Source organism: Pelodiscus sinensis, chromosome 1 (assembly GCF_052426305.1).
Source record: "Pelodiscus sinensis isolate ZL-2025 chromosome 1, ASM5242630v1, whole genome shotgun sequence".
Lineage (NCBI taxonomy): Eukaryota > Metazoa > Chordata > Testudines > Trionychidae > Pelodiscus > Pelodiscus sinensis.
The window spans coordinates 219,997,968-220,015,741 of record NC_143052.1 but is presented as its reverse complement, the minus strand read 5'-3'; the positions used below and the strand labels follow the sequence as shown (position 1 = coordinate 220,015,741).

At 42.3% G+C, this 17,774-nt stretch overlaps 1 protein-coding gene across 4 annotated transcripts in view; it reads right to left on the bottom strand.

Moving 5' to 3' along the window:
* The window catches only part of ARHGAP6 (Rho GTPase activating protein 6), a 478,385-nt gene that overhangs the window by 154,409 nt on the left and 306,202 nt on the right, over positions 1-17,774 (bottom strand). The gene's annotated exons all lie outside the window — the stretch shown is intronic.

Here is a 17,774-nt window from a genome sequence, read left to right as displayed (position 1 = left end):
TGTGTTTCTTTTGCTAATTATGAGAGCGAGAAAGGTTGGTTTTGGCACTCTATGTAAAGAACCACAACTAAAATTCCTTTTTGCTTCACAGAATCAATGCCCATTATGCATGCTCTCTCCACATAAAGACAATAAAGGCTCATTTGCAACCATTAACCCTTAAGATATAATGCTGCAATATACTAATTTGTATAAATCACTAATGACACTGGACCTGATCTTACAACCCTCTTACTCACCCAAGTAATACTTAGGCAACTAGTTCTATTGACATTAGTAGGGCTACTCATACAAGCCAGAATTAGAATGAGGCGCTAAAATTCTAACAAAGAAATCTGACAATTTAACAGTGCATACACAGAATCAGAAGTCTCTGGAAATCCAGATTCACTTTCAGTCAAGGTGATCAGTCAAAACATTTTTAAAAAAGCAAAAAAAAGTGTTTCTGTTCAGGTAATAATTAAGAATAAACATGAAGATTAGTATATGTATGTTTTCTGATAATATGAGGCCTCTTAACACTTCACTTTCAGTTTCTCCATGGTAGTCAGATGCCTTGGGAGATCCCTAAAATTTTATTTGATGGACTGACCAATTTCCATGGAAGCTACTGAAAAAAGAACAGGAGTCACAGAAGTAGAACATATATTGTTAGGGAGGATGGGTGCTAAGGAGAAAGAGAGAAAATGCTTTTTTGGTGGGAAAGGGGGATTATTAAGCACTCAGATATCATCTGTGACAAACCCTCTAGTGTAACAATAATGGCTGGCAGAAAGAAGAAAAGTCTATTCTTATGGGCTAGAATTCCTCTGCCTCTCTATTAGTATGTTCTGTTCTCTTGGTTTCTTTCTATCCTCATTCCTCTCCTCTTTCCTCTCCTTTTTAGTTTTTTTTCTCATCTATAAGAACTGTTTTTTGTTTCTTCCTGATGGGTTATCATGAAGAAATGAATCATTTCACTTGGAAACAGATTCCCCTTGTAGCAGAAGGTGCACTGCATCCAAATGACTACATAACATAGTGAAGGTTATGAAAATTGCCTGTATCGTCATGCTTCACTTTTCTAAGAATTATTTGCTCATTAGACACTCTAGAAAGGCAGTTGGAAAAGAGGTTACGTGGTCACATAGATGTGATGTGATCATGTAGATGTTCTCCATCTTCCAGGAAAGGAAAATCCAATATGTTGCAAGTCGTATGCCTGTGATTTTTTTCTCCTTTAAAATACCTTATCCAGAAGTTCTTGAGATTTCAAGAAGCTTCAAAGCTCTTTAGATTTGTTTCTGTTCTTCAGGTTTATTTTTCTCTCGTAAGGGCACAACATTTGCTGCAGGACACCAGGCTTCAGTAAGATACAAACTTGCCCAGTATATGTACAGGTAGCTGATGTTTTGTTTGATGTTCACTGCATGGTCTCAGGCAGGGGAGCTGACAGATTCCCTGGGACCCAGGGCAAGGCAGCAGGTGCAGCTCCATACTCCCAAAAGAGACAGGCCTTGTGCAGAAGAGATGGGGTCGGGGAAGCCAGCCCTCAAAGCCGCCCAGACTGCCCTGTTCCCCTGCCGCCAGCACTGACTGGAGCTAAGTGCCCAAGGTTCTAGTGCACGCAGTGTACGCAGCACACCCAATATATATGATAATGCTGCCTGCCTTAACTTCATCTGAAGAAGTGGGCTTTGCCCACAAAAGTTCATGATACTATACATATTTTTGTTAGTCGCTCAGGTGCCACAGGACTACTCGTTGTTTCTACTTAAAGATTCTTATTACACCGGTTCTACCTTCTTTCTTCTGTTTTAGTGAACATTTTTTCTCTCTGTCTTTCTCTTTTCTTTTTTTTTTACATTTGTATTTGTTCCTCCAGTCCTCTCTCTAACCAACAGAAGTCAACAAACACTGCAAAATCTGACCGCACATAAGGCCAGATCATGGCCCTTTTTGTGCAGTGATGCAAGAGAATAAAAGAGGAAGCATCATCCCCTAATTTCACCATGAGAATTCCCTATATCACCACGATTTTTCAGGATTGCCTTGTCCTCCAACACACAGGGAAGGAGCAGTAGACTGGGAGAGGGCAGAACCTTGACTCTGCCTCCTTGCCATGCAGCTGGTGGCATAATTACCCCAGTGCACTAGAGAAGATACGCTGAAGCAGATCTATACCGGACATGGTTATTCTCTCCTTGGAGCAACAAGGAAGACGGGGAGGCTATGCTAAGACAGAACAACAACATGATACCATTTATTCTGGGCCACATCACAAACTAAAAACTAGGGATGTAAACCCCATTTGATCAGTCAACCAGTTAAACGTTTGGTTTAAGCTACTCAAATGTTAGGTTCAACCTATTCAAACTTAGCATTGTATTTCTCTGACAAAGTTCTCTGAGACATATCTCTGGTTTAAGCATTTTACAAAAAGCATACAATTTCTACTGGTAGTTACCAGAACCATTCATGCATCTCATAAAGCATTAAATGATATTTTATAACAGCAGATGGCATCATTTAGTTGTTTTAACTGTAGTGCTTAGTCTGTTTATAGTTCAGCATAATTTGTTTTTGGAAGGTTGGCAGATGTGATGTCTGCAAACGGTGTTCTGGTCGAACAAAAAGATATGCATCAAAAAAAGAAGAAAAGAGTGATTAAATCATTTAACTGGCTTACTTATAGTTTAACTTCACAAAATCCTGACAATACATATTATTTATCTTAGTCACACCTGACATTCCTTGATGCATCCTCATTTTATGATCCTGTTAGAGAATCCCCTCAGATCCATCAGCTCATTACATTCGTATCTTGACATGATCAGTTTGAGTAGTGTGTGCTTTACCGCAACTGCAGACAAGGCCACATCTGAGTGGTAATGTATGGCCTCCTTTTCCCATCTGTTCCCACTGGGATCATTAGCCATTTGAACCAAATCAATCAATCTAAATTGCTTTAGAATACTACATTTAAACTGCCAGTTTCTAAGTATTTCTCTTTAGAAATATTAATAATATTTTTACTGGTTGTACATGAAGCAAAGGAAATAATGTGCTATTAAGAATTTTTCTAAGTCCCAGATGGAAAACAACTTTAATCTTTGCAAAAAAAAAAAAAAAAAAAAAAAAAAAAAAACATCTTATGAAACATTGAGAATTAAAAATGACACTGATTTAGATTTAAAACAACAACTGCAATTCACATAATGATAGGAAACTGTCTCAATGCTTTGTACTCATTCATCGTTCAGATGGAAAAACAACTGTTAAGAAAATAGGGAACTGTAGACTACAACAGCCTCACAAGTGACCGAAAAACTAGATCTGTTATTCAACTTATCTTCCCGTAACTTCTTTCTTGGTGGTTGGTACAGAGCGATGTGAAAAAAAAAGACAAAAAGAGAAACACATTTTGTGTCTTTTAAAGGATATTAAACTTTGAAAAGGGGGCCTATAAAAATAGTCTGAAGCTGTTTTGAAAGAAACTGAGATTTAGAGAAGGAATGAACTGAACTATTTCTTTGCAGAAAAATACTAAAAACATTATCATCCATCACATGGTGTCTCTAATGTACCCGTCACTGTGGTTTCTAGGACCTAAGTTAATTATATTTTTCCAGAGAGTACGGTTACATTTTCTGCACAGTCACCCAAAAAAATGAACAGAGAGTTTGGTGCATGCTTTCAACATAGAACTATTTTTAGGGCGGTAACCCTGTGGGCAATGTTCCTTCTAATATTTTCCATCCATGTGTGGAATAATTTTATGTGTACCAAAGACATGTGCAGATGTGTAACCTCAGGAAAAACACAAAACCTAGCTGGGGATGTCTGAAAATCTGTTGGGAGGCACCTGAATCTCCCTGAGCAACTGCACAGCTTACAGGGAATACCACCTATGCGAGCTTGCAAGATCTGTAAGAGTTCTAAGACAACAGCTTTAGTAGGTGTTGCATTATAAGACTCCTCCCAGAAATTTCTTAAAGTCTCGTTACTCAGTTTTCTGTTGGTGACTCTTAGGCCATGACTGCACGTACAGACCTACAATCAGTATAACTATATCACTTGGGGGGAGGGGGGAATGAAACATCCATACCCCTGAGTGATTAGTTATACAAATGTAATTCCTAATTTTCCTGTCAACATACCACTGCCTCTTGGGGAGGTGGAATAACTATACTGGCAAGAGAAGGTCTTCCTTTAGCACAATAGCATCTTAACTGAAGTGCTACATTGGTGCAGCTGCACCACTGTATTAAAGAAAAGCTATTCGTTTTGGCTCAGGAATAGTTGGAATATTACTAACAGTTTCTGCCTTCTTCAGCCTTCATGCTAGCAACTGGCCAGACTTTCTTTCCTGGTTTCTAAGGAATTCCACTTTCAACTCGAGAAAATTCTTTAATCCTACAAACAGATATGATAGTATACACTATCACCCAACATGGAGTCCTGCTGAAATTAACAATGCTACTCGAATGAGTGAGGATTCACAACTGCTTGCAGTAGAAGAGTCTTCATAAACTCAAAGTTATGGTGAATTAGTTTCTACTCTGAAGACCTCTAATGGGTATTTTTTTTCAAATTGCCCCTCAGAGCTTTCATCTCTTATTCCAGTAATTGAATTCCTTAGTCTGTTTTATCCTCTCTTCCCCTGAAATATTGTCCAAGAACACTCAGGTTATAACCCATACTTGAGTTTCAGAGAGGTAGTCATATTAGTCTATAAATTTAAAAAAACAACAACAACGAATAGTGAATATTCAAGCATGCAAATAAAATGTTACTGGTCTGCCAAAACTTTGTGAATGGGTTTGCCGGCCCCCAGAACCAGCCCTAACCTCTAGAGCCCCTCACCCTTCCACTATCCCCCAGCACCAGCCACTGACATGAGTCCTCTGCACACAACCCCATCAGTGTCAGTCCCCCTGCCCCAAACGCCTCAGTTGCAGCCTCCTATTTCCAGAGCGCCACTACACCCAATCCCTCTAGGTCCCGCGTGCCAGCTCCCAGTCCCCAATATTAGCTCCCTGTCCTCAGTGCCAGCCCTATCCCCCAGTCCCCTCATTACTAGCCCCATCCCCAGAGTCGCCCAGTGCCAGCTCCCCATCCTGGACATCACAGTGCCCCTCGGTGTCAGCCCTCTGCTGCCTCATAGATCCCCACACCTGAGAGCCCCCCTCACCTAGCCTTGCCGCTGCCTCCCAGCTGTCAGCTGAGCACAGAGCAGCAGGAGGGCCGTGCGGCACCTGTAGCATGCCAGGCCCCTGCTGAGCACTGTGGGAGCAGGGCTCCACGTGACGCTTGGCCTCAGCTAAGTGCTGCGGCAGCCGGGCCCCTGACAAAATTCAGAGAATACCGGATACCTGAGATATCTGGTATTTTCTGAATTTTTCCCCAGCCAGGAGGCGAAAATGCCGGGCACCTGACAACACTACAAACACTCAGCGCCCGGCTTCCCCCTCCCCCCCAAGTCCCTCCCTGGTCCCTAACACTCCCAGCCCCCCAACCCCAGCCCCCATGCTTACCTGGTTCCCCAAGGCTGCTGGCACAAAATGGCCCCTGGGTCTTAGTGCTCAGCGGCTCCCCTGTTCCTATCCCTGCACTCACTCTTAAAGGGGACATGCTGTTTTATTTATTTATTTATTTATGTTTGGCTTATTGAGTCCTTGGAGTCCTTTTTTTCCCCCCTTCAACAGAATTTTTTCCCAGTGTTTTATTTTTTCGGGGGGAGGGGGAAGTGTTCGGTATTTTTGTTTCAACCATCTGGCAATCCTATTGGCTGGGGCAAACACTGCGTGGAGCACGGCTGCTATGGCACTCAGCAGGGACCCGGCTACCACGGTGCTCAGCTGGGGCCAAGTGCCACGTGGAGCCCGGCTGCCCTGGCAGCCAGGCCCCTGCTGAGCTCTGCGGCAGGAGGATGCCATGAAGCACGTGGCCCCTACCAAGTGCTGCAGCTGCCCCTCACGCAGCCCTGCCAGCCGGGCCATGTAGCGGCTGCTGAAGTTGGAACTGGGCCATAGTGAGGCTGCCCCAATAGAGACAGCCTCGTTGCGGCCCTCGCTCCAGCCGCAGCATACCCAGCTATCTGCTAGGCCACTCACCCTGATACTGGGTGGGGAATCCCAGTGGGCAAGCTCAATAGCATCTGAAGGCGTGGCATGGTAGTGTGCTGTGGCCCAGCAGGGAGGGGTTCACAGCCCGCTACCATTCCACAAATCTGCAGTTGGGAACCACTGATCAAAGCACGCAATTTGAGTTAAGTTAATAGCATAATTGAAGCTGATGTTGTTTCAATTTAGTTACTGCAGAGGCCACATTGCACTAAGTCAAACTCTCCTGTCAACTCCTACTCATCTTGTTCCGGTGGAGTATTGGATCAATGTCCAAATGATTATGGTTAATTTAGTGGGTCTTTACAGGTTAATCCAGTCTTACAGCTCACTCCTGGAGGGCATGCAGCCTTCTGGTTCAGAGATCTGCCCTTCCCCCCAGTTGACTTCACAGAGTCAAACTTCTCAGAGGAAGCGTTGTCCATCCAAGATTCCATACACTGACAGTTTGTCTCCTTTGAACTGAATTAAACACAGTCTGACTTTTCTGCATTCCCAATAACTGCAAGCACTGTGGTCATATCTTACAATTCCTGCATTTAGGGTTAATACAGTTTATGACCCTACAACAGCCAAATAGATTACAATAGGCAAAACAGCATTCTAACAATTGAATATCTAGTAGGCCTAAGCAACCTGAGTGAAGTGTACCTACATAATCACAGCCAGGATTTCTTTTTCATTCCAGTTTGAACTCTATTTACATAACACTGTTGAATACCTAGCAGGTCTAAGCCAATTGAGGTAACATAAACATACCCAGGATTCCTTTCCCATTCCAGCTGGCTGTAACAGAAATATTGATTCAGACCCTGCTTAACTTTAAAGCATTAATACAATGTTTTAAAATTAAAAGTGAACTAGTCCAACCACATTTTGGGTAGCTATTTAATTATCAAAGCCATGGGAAATGCACAGGGCTCGACAAATCGCTATATCTACTCGCCCGCGGTGAGTAGATTTTAGCTGGTCCCGTTCACCGGCGCTGCGTGCATGCTCAGTGCTAGTCTGGTGCATGCACGGTGCAGGGCTGGCAAGTATGTCTTGCTGCGGTTTGTCAAGCCCTGGTAATGCATATTCATTAGCTATGCTTTCTCCATTCTCGCTTTACGTAATAAAAATGTTTATGCGACTCCAAACTGCAGTCTGTTCTAGTTCCCCTCCTCAAACATCAAAAGGCATGCTAGAGTGTGTACTGAATCTGACTTTTTCCCATTAAAATTTTAGTAATGACAACCCCAGTGTTCAGAAAAGTTATAAAAATGGCTCGCTGTTATTAGCAAGACAAGCATAGTGCTTGTGTACACATAACTCTTCTAAATATAATATTCTATGTATATAATTAGCTTTAAACTATTTGCACAATAAATTTATTTATCTGAAATATATTATTCTGATACTAAACTTTTCAAGATAGTCAAGACCAAAGCAGAACGTGAAGATCTCACCAAACTGAGTGATTGGGCAACAAAATGGCAAATGAAATTTAATGTGGATTAGTGTAAAGTAATTCACATTGGAAAAAATAACCCCAACCATACATACAATATGAAGGGGGTTAATTTAGCTATAAATAATTAGGAAAGAAATCTTGGAGTTATCGTGGATAGTTCTCTGAAAACGTCCAAGCGGTCAAAAAAGCAAATAGGATGCTAGGAATTATTTTAAAAGGGATAGAAAATAAATCAAAGAATATCTTACTGCCCCCATATAAAACTATGGTACGCTCACATCTTAAGACTGCATACAGATGTGGTCACCTCACCTCAAAAAAGATGTTTTGGAATTAGAAAAGGTTCAGAGAAGAGAAACTAAAATGATTAGGGGTTTGGAGCGGGTCCCATATGAAGAGAGGCTAAAGAGATTGGGACTTTTCAGTTTAGAAAAGAGGAGACTGAGGGGGGATATGACAGAAGTATATAAATTCATGAGTAGTGGGGAGAGGGTGAATAAAGAAAAGTTATTTACTTGTTCCCATAATATAAAACTAGAGGACACCAAATGAAATTAATGGGTAGCAAGTTTAAAACTAATAAAAGACAGTTCTTCTTCACACAGAGCACAGTCAACCTGTGGAACTCCTTGCCAAAGGAGGCTGTGAAGACTAGGACTATAACAGAGTTTTTAAAAGAGCTAAATAAATTCATGGAGGTTAGGTCAATAAAAGGCTATTAGCCAAGGGGTAAGGAACGGTGCCCTTGGCCTCTGTTTATCAAAGGCTGGAGATGGATGGCAGGAGACAAATTGCTTGATCATTGTCTTCAGTCCACCCCCTCTGGGGCACTTGGCACTGGCCACTGTCAGCATTCAGGACACTGGGCTAGATGGACCTTTGATCTGACCCAGTATGGCCATTCTTATGTTCTTATGAGTTATTTAGAAATTACTGAGAATCCACACTTTGAAAATCAGACCCCTCTTAAAGTGAAGTGAAGCTGAGCATTCAAAAATGGAGGTGTTTGAAATCACTAGTCACTTAAGGGTCCACTATCCAGTCTCCAGTGTGCCTGAAAAATCCTATGGCTGATATGGAGTCAGGTTAGCTTCAATGCGGCCCTTGTGCTACCCAGCCATGGGATCCAGCTTCTCCACACAATGATATCTTATACTTTTCCTCCACCCTGTCCATCCACGTAAGGTCAATCCTGCCCTTAGAGAATACCATGTATGCTAGTTTAGAATAAGGAAATGTTATCAGTGGTAAGACCTGAACAACAACTCATTTGTTCTAGTTCCATGCTTTATTTACCACAAAACCTCCTGGCCTTCTCAATATAGCTTCTTAATTGGCTGGAGGGCTTCATGATGAGTAATGGGAAGAACTCCCTGCCAGAGCTAAACAGGCTTTGTTCAAGTTCAATGCTTTTCTTTTACAGTCTTTGAAGGTATTTATATTGGAGAATCAACGAGCACTTAATAATGCCTCTAAAGAGCAGCACATATCCAGGCAGCCAGTGGCCAGGTTCCTGGTATTTGTGCACTTACCCTACAAAAGTGACTTACCTCTAAAAACATTCAAAGGAAAATTCAAATCACGGGTGAAGGGAAATTATGAGCAATTCTAATCAGGTACAGCCTCTTTTGGATAGAAACGTGAATTATTAGGATAAAGATTATAAGTATCATACATTAGCATAAAATAAGTACTAAATGACTGAGAAGACTTAAGGTACAGGGAAAGGCACTACTCACAAGCCCAGCACCATTATACTCTAGCTGAGTGCACTGAAGAATGCAAGGCCTTGAAAACTCATATTGGTAATGCAGAAAATAAGCTTAGACTAAGGAATGTCAATTTTGTTAGGAAAAGCTAGAACAATCTTTTCCGGATACATTATGGGGATCTGGAGAACGGGTAGGTTTGATTTTTCTTTAAAAATGCATTTCTGCTGGCATTCAAAGCCAGTTAGAGGGTAACCCCTCAGCTTTTGTGAAGTGAAAACATATTGCTACATCTACTTTGAAGGCCAAGTTAGTAGCCTAATATTTAGTATTTTAAAAATCTCCAAAGCATTAAAATGGTGTCAACTAATACACTGACCCTGCACGCACACACCAGGAATGCAGCTAACTATTAATATCCCCAATTTACAGGTGAAGGGACTTGTTCAGTGTTATAAAGGAAGTCAAGGGACTAGAAGTCAGGAACCAATGATCACCAGACCTATAATCTGCTTCTCGTTGAATGTGAAGATTTTTCAGGATCCCATTCTGCTCTGAATGCTTTTTAGCATCTTTTCCAACTTCCTGGAGTGGGCTACATTATGCTAGAATTGTATACAGGTTTTTTATGTTACGTTCAGGGTTCATTTAAGTGACCACATGATTATGATTCTTTCTCCCTTGGCCGCTTAGAAACAGACTGATGTTAGTAATACCTCCTATAAACAGACTAACAAATTTCTTTGAAGGCTCAAGTGTTCAGGAAGCCTTTTGCTGTTTGTGGTTCAATCTGTTTCCTCTTGAGACACAGTCTAATATGCTGACTTCCTTGTTATAAACGTGTAGCTTGATATTTTCAATTAGCTCTGCAATTGCTGGGGGTAGGGTTATCTCTTCTCATGAAACATGGAGTTTATCAGTGAGCTAATTAATGTATACACACAGTGTAAGTAAACAGGAGATGATGTAATTGGGAATGGCCAGAAATAATATGGTTTTGATTTTTTATTCTGTTTTATAAAAGAAGTCACTAGAAAACTACAGTGAATTTCATGCCCAAATGGAGTTTTGCCATTGCTTTATTGTGACCAAGATGTTATCTCTCATTTTCAAATAATTTCTGACATGGTATGTACATCACTGAAATGTATACACCTTTGCCTTCCTTTCAGACTAAACAATGGCCCTGGGGAATTATATTTTGGTGGGAAAAAAAGATAATTTCAATACAGTTTGAAAGAACTAAAAGGAAAAATCTTGGAGAAATGTAAAGTATGTGTATGTTGGATATATGAAGGAGGCCATAGAAAAAGGAACAACACAAGCAGAAAGCAGAAAAGATTAAATAGGGAAAATATAAAAGGAGATGGAGGAACAGCAGAAAATGGGGTATAAGTTGATAGCAGTGGAGAGAAAGGAAAAAATAGAATGCATGAGAGAATGAGAAAGAATTAAAATGATAGATAAGGAAAAGGAGAGTAGTAAAATAAAGAAAGGATGATGAGTGAAATGAAGAGGAAGCAAACAGGAGTGCAACATTATAAAAATAAGGAAGTGCTCACATAAATGAATGACAACATAATATACAAACATCCATCCATACTAGCCACAATTACAGAAGTATGTTTCTGGTTTGCTGATTGGAATTAAAAATCTTTGGTGAGTCCTAGGTGTATAACTGCCTATACATCATAATTACCATAATCAGAGAAATCCTGAAGCTGATAAAACTTCCACCTAGAGTGGAATTGAGCTCTAGCTGACTCCAGGGCCAGAAAAGAGCAAGGATGGTATACTGTGACTTCTCCCCTTGCTTCCATTTCAGTAATGTACTGAGCACTCCCTCTGACCTATGCAGAAGAAATCTTTCACTTCTGTGTTGTTTATTATGGCTTTCAACTACAATCTGTGTGTTGGATCTCAAGGAGATATTAAAAATAAACCCATACTTTTACATACGAAAACATGCACTCATCTTTGTATGAAACTACCCGCACTGAAATTATACTCACAGGTTGTGAGTCATATTGGTGAGCTTCTAAAACCTTTATCCTCAAATTCAAAAAGTGTATTTGTGAAGTAAAGTACTATTCAATGTGAGCAATGGCATCAGAATCTGTCCCATTGTAAATTCATGAATATCAGAAAGGATCACAGGATGCAGATTACAAATGCCTTGTAGTAGGATGAGGGCCTGAAACAAAAGCCCATGTAGCATGGGCCTAGTTTGAGGGCTGAGGCCTAGCTAACAATGGTCAAGACTTTCCTAATATAAAGCAAAGCTAAGCTGTGAGCAAGAGGCAGGCCTCTGCTCACAGAACTTGGCATGAATAGGGCTGATGGTGTAAAAATCTAATTGGTAACAGGCTCAGCTGTAAAATAGTAATTGGTAATAGTCAAAAGTTGAAAGCACCCCATTTCCACTAGCATTCACTACATTAGGCATCTTGTCACCATCCATCTTCTTGACAAAAAACAAATCAAAGAAGCCATTAAGCACCTCTGCCATTTCCAAGTTTCCTGTTATTGTTTCTCCCTCTTCACTGAGCAATGGGCCTACCCTCTTCTTGGTCTTCCTCTTGCTCCTAATACACTTGTAGAACATCTTCTTATTACCCTTTATGCCTCTAGCTAGATTGATTTCTTTTTTGCCTTTGCCTTTCTAATCTTGCCGCTGCATACCTGTGTTGTTTGCTTATATTCATCCTTTGTAATTTGACCTAGTTCCCACTTTTTATATGATTCCTTTTTGATTTTTTAGATCATGTAAGATCTCTTGGTTGATCCAAGATGGTTTCCTGCCATACTTTGTGTCTTTCCTATGCAGTGGAATAGTTTTCTTTTGGGCCCTTAAATCATGTCCCTTTAAAAAACTGCCACTCTCTTCAGTTTTTTTTTCTCCTAGTCTTGCTTTCCATGGGACCTTACCTACTGGCTCTCTGAGTTTACCAAAATCTGTCTTCCTGTCTCTTTTTGCTGTTCTCCCTTCTATCATTCCTTAGAATCATGAACACCAAGATTTCATGGTCACTTTCTCCCAAGCTTCCTTCCACTTTCAAATTTTCAACCAGTTCCTTCCTATTCCTTAAAATCAAATCAAGAACAGCTTCTCCCCAGTAGCTTTTTCAACCTTCTGAAATAAAAAAAATTGTCTCCAATGCAGTCCAAATGCTTGTTGGATAATCTGTGCTTGTTTCTCAACATATGTCTGTATAATTGAAGTCCCCCGTCGCCATCAAATCCTGCACTTTGGATGATTTTGTTAGTTGTTTAAAAAAAGCCTCATCCACCTCTTCTGCCTGGGAAGGTGGTCTGTAGTAGACACCTAGCATGACATCACCCTTATTTTTTATTCCTTTTAACCGAACCCAGAGATTCTCAACAAGTTTGTCTTCTATGTCCATCTCTACCTCAGTCAAAATGTATTCATTTTTAATATATAAGGCAACATCTCCCCCCTTTTCTCCTTGCCTATCTTTCCTGAGCAAGCTGTACCCTTCTATACCAATATTCCAGTTGTGTGTATTATCCCACCAAGTCTCTGTGATACCAACAATGTCATAGTTGTGTTTATTTACCAGCACTTCGAGTTCTTCCTGTTTATTCCCCATACTTCTTGCATTGTATATAGCAGTGTTTCCCAATTTTATTTGGCCACAGAACCCTTTTAATTTGAAAAGAATTTTGCAGAACTCCTAATAACAGTCTTATACATGAAGCTGAAAAAGTAGAAAATAAGTAAGGACAATAATAAACAAATGCTAAACAAGGTCATGAGATCAACTTTTAGTTTAATTACACATATTTAAAAACAAAAATCATAGCTGAAGCTTCGACTTTATCCGACGCTGCGCTAGTATATTAGTATTCAGTCACTTGCGTGATCCACACTCCCGGAGAATGAATACAGGGATTTATGGTGGTATATAATAGGCGATGGCACCACTGACTGACTGCACGTGCAGCGCTGAGTAGTGACATCATCGTCCCCACTCTCTGGTTAATCTGGCATTACCACAGGGATACTTATCGTGGCAAATACAAATGAAAATTGTTTTCAATAAAATTCATAAATGCTTAAATATTTTTTTTTAATCAGAAAATGTTGTAGTGGAATTTTCTCACAGAACCCTTATTTTCACGGAACACCATTTGGGAAACACTGGTATATAGGCATCTAAGATACAGTTCAGCCTTGACCCTCCTTTATCTCTGCTATTATAGCCCATGCTCCCTACCATTTCTAACCCATCTCTCAGGTCTCTCTGTTTTTCACTTACCTGTGGGCTTTGCTCACGGACTCCCGTCGAACCTAGTTTAAAGCCCTCCTCACTAGGTTAGCCAGTCTGTGTCCAAATACACTCTTCCCCTTTCTTGAAAAGGGAACCTCATCCCTGCTTAGTAATCCTTCTTCTTGGAACAGCATCCCATGGTCAAGGAAGCCAAAGCCCTCCTAGCAACACCATCTTTGCAACCAGGCATTCACCTCTAGGATGCACCTGTCTCTGCCTGGGCCCTTATCTTTGACAGGAAGGACTGAATAGAACACCACCTGTGCTCCAAACTCCTTCACTAGTACTTCCAAAGCCCTGTAGTCACTCTTGATCCACTCAGGGTCATACCTTGCAGTATCATTTGTGACCACATGGATGAGTAGCATGGGGTAGTAGTCAGAGGGCTGGATAATCCTTGACAATGCTTCTGAAACATCTCAGATACAGGCCTGTGGCAGGCAGGATACCTCCCGAGATGACATGTCGGGCAACAGATGGGTGCCTCCATCCTTCTCAGAAGTGAATCTCCAACCACCACTACCCTACGTTTCCTGCTCTCAGTGGTGGCAGGAGACCTCCCAGCCTTGGGGGTACAAGGCTTTTCCTCTTCTGCTTTAGGGGGTGATTCCTTATCTCCTGTATCCAGAACAGCATATTCAGAACAGCGTCATGATTCTCCAGTGCCATGGTGGGAGGATTGGGAGCCAGAGTGGAGCACTGCCTGCTGCCAAAAGTGACCAGCTGCCAGTGTCCCCCCGAGTCATCTCCTCCCTCCACTAGCAATGTGTCAGCGGTCTTTTGCAGTGGGGTAGTATCCTCAATCTCAGCAGTCACCACATGAATACTCTCCAGGAATTCCTCGTGGATTTGGATGCTCCTCAGCCTAGCCACTTCCTCCTGTAGCTCTCCCACCTGCTTCCTGAGAGATTTCACCTTTCACATTCCCACAGCCTGGATATCAGTAAGTGGGAATTGCAAGCCACAGTCCCTGCAAAACCACACCAGGATCTGGGTAGAGGTATCCATGGTCAGCTGTCTGTCTGACTATAGGTACAGGTGGAGGAGACAGGAGTAGCGCTGGCAGAGGTGCTGCAGGTCTTCCTAACCATAGTAGGCCTCCCTCTTTCCTACTCTTCCCTGTCTGCAGCCCCCTGTCCACTACAATAAAAGCAAACAAAAAACAGACACCAAGTCTCATAGGCCAGGTCAGATGACTAAGTGCTGACAGAGCTCAGACTCTGGGGCTATAAAATTGCAGTATAAATGTTCAGGCTCCAGTTAAAACCAAGGATTCTCAGGATTCTGAGACCCTGTGACGCCCAAGCTCAAATGTCTATACTGCAACTTTATACCCCCCATCCTCAGCCTAAGTCAGCTGGCCCAAACCAGCTGTGGCTGTACCACATGTCTTTTATTGCAACATAGACATACACAAAAAATTGTAGGAAACAAACACAGAAAAGGGCTCAGTCTCTGCTTCGAAAAGCACAATCTAAATATGTTGATCCAGTGCTAACTCATAACTACTAGCAGGAGATTCTGAAAAAAAAATCAGAATTTGCATCTATCTGATTTTCAGTTAATACTATACTAGCCATAGAACACAGGCACTTGTATTTGAAATAAGAGGAAGGTTCAAAGAAAGAACAATTTCCATTTCTGCAAAGTACAGAACACAGTGACAGAATTCATCTGGTGCATTAATCTTAACATTCCTTCAAAGTGACTCAGGACTGCAGGAGAAAACATTCCCACTATCTGATCAGAGATACGTCATGTTTCCCATGGCCAACAAAAGTGCTAGCTGCAGTGTTTTACTATTCTCACTCTTTTAATGCATCTGTTTGCAGACCTCCAGCTGTTCAGAATCTCAAACAACCAAGGAAAATAATGTTCCATTTACCAGGAAAATTAAACTAGCCTATAGACAAATAATTATTATAAGCCAGAGAATTCATAAAGAATTATTTAATGATTTATAATCATGATAACCCCGAGTAAAAAATTTTAGAGCCACAAACAGCAGCAAACTAATATAGAAAATATTTTTTTTCCTTTACAGAGAATTTGCTAAGTCATGGGAGGTCAATCTTGGCTATCAGCATTACCAACACTTCTACTCCTTACCGGAATGTTAGAAGATATGTAGAGATAAATTAGAGCTAAAAGCCAGCACAGAATACTGAGAGCCAGGACTGGTGGCTGTAAACAAACTTTACGGGACTACAAGAAACAGTCACACCCATGATAAATGGACATTTGGCTAACTAAAATCATGCCAAACCATAGATGTTGTTGGACGAGAGTGTGCCAGACTAGAGAGATTCAATTGGTAGATTGCGTCCAGACTACAAGCCTCTTCGAAAGAGATTGTCTAGACAGTCACAAAAGTTTTGAAAAAGTGGTCCGCTCTCACTGGATGCTCTCTTTTGAAAAAGCCTTGTTTGCATTCAAGAGTGCCTTTTTTCTAAAGAGCTCTTTCAAAAAAAGTGTTCTTCCTGGTAAAAAACTGCCGCATTCTTTCCATTTAATTTCGAAAGAACGCGACAGCAGTCTAGATTCAGAAGTTTTTTCGAAAAAACTCCGTAATCTAGACACACCCATACTTTCCCAGTCTGCTTTTCCATGTAGCACAAAGATGAAAGGGACAAAATTGAATCTGGTTATACTGTAGCTAGCCACAGATCTATGGGCAGCTGGAAATTGACAAGAATCATGTCAATTTCATACTGCAGCATGCAGAAGCAATGAGCAGCAGTGGAGGGAGGGATTGGAACTACACATGGTTCCTAAGAGCTCAAAAGTTAGAGGCTGGTGGCACGTTAAATTGTCAGAAATCTTTCCCCTAAAGTACTGGAGCAAAGAAGAGAGAAGCAGCAACAGTCAATAGGCTATGGTAGAGCAGGTACAATAGGCCATATGGCTATGGAACTGGCCTCAGTCCTAAGTCTGCCACTAACTTCCTGCTACCCATTCTGTAAAATAGAGATGATTTTTCCCTACTTCACAGAAGTATTGTGAGAGAAAATCCACTGATCTCTGTGGTGCAGTAAGATACTACAGTCAAAAGGCATCTATACAAATAGTAAAGGAACAGCCAGTTTCCAAAGCAGTTTCCAAAGCAAGTAAAGTAAATTACACTTTAATAACCAGTGTAATTTACACTAAAAACCGCCACAGAGAGTGCATTCACCTAGGAGTGATGAGGGAAATTTTTTGAGAGTGCTTGGGGGAAATGTGGAGCCAAAGGGTGTTAATATAGTTCAGTGGTTCTCAAATGCGCTGTGGCTCAAGGCTCACCCACCCCCCCCCCCCCACTGTAGCAGGGGAACCCGTGCTGTTGCTCCAGCCCTGTGCTGTCCCCCTTGCAAGGATGCAGCACTAGCACTGGTTTCCAGTTGGCAGGGTTCCCCAAGCCTCGCAGGCTGGATCCAGTTTGAGGCGGAGCAAGAGGCTCCGCATGCTGACGTTCTCCCTCCTCTCGGCTGGGGAAAGAGCAACACAAGGAAGCGCTGCCTGGAGGCTTTCCTCGCTGCTCCCTTTAGCCAGAATCACAGCCAATAGTAACAGTGGGAGCCGGTGACTGCGATGCAGTGCCTGGGAGCTGCAGGGGATGTGAAGCCAGGTAAGCGCTCCTCCATCCTCCTCATACCCAGACCCCGCACCCCCTAACACACATACCCTGCCAAGACCCCGCAGCCCACTCCTGCACCCTCCCTCCTGGCAAGACATCCCACCCCCAGGCCACTGCTGCACACAACCTTCCACAAAGACTCAACATCCCCAAACCCACTTCTGCACCCTCCCTCAGCCCAGATTCCCCCCCTTGAGGCCACTCCTGCACGCAACTTCCCACCCAGCAGTCCTGACAGTCACCACAGGCCTCAGGGCAAGTGGGGGGGGCAGTTGTGCACCCAGGAAAGAGAGGAGCCAAAGGCACTGCCTTAGCACTGCCCAGACCACAGCACTGGGCCCCCACCCAGCCTTCAAAGCAATGTGGAGTGGCACCCCAGCATTCCCGCAGCAGTTCATAGGCGCTCTGGCACCCTTCGAATGGCTGGGCCCCTGGACAATTGCCCCTTTTGCCCCCATTCTTGTCAACGTGCCTGTCTGCACCCTACTTCTTGCCCAGACCCTGCAACACTACCCCTTCCTGCACCCATTTTTGCATCATGGGTGGTTGTCTGTAGGACTGCAGAACTGTTTATGTTGAGCAGGGTGGGTCGTGGGTCAT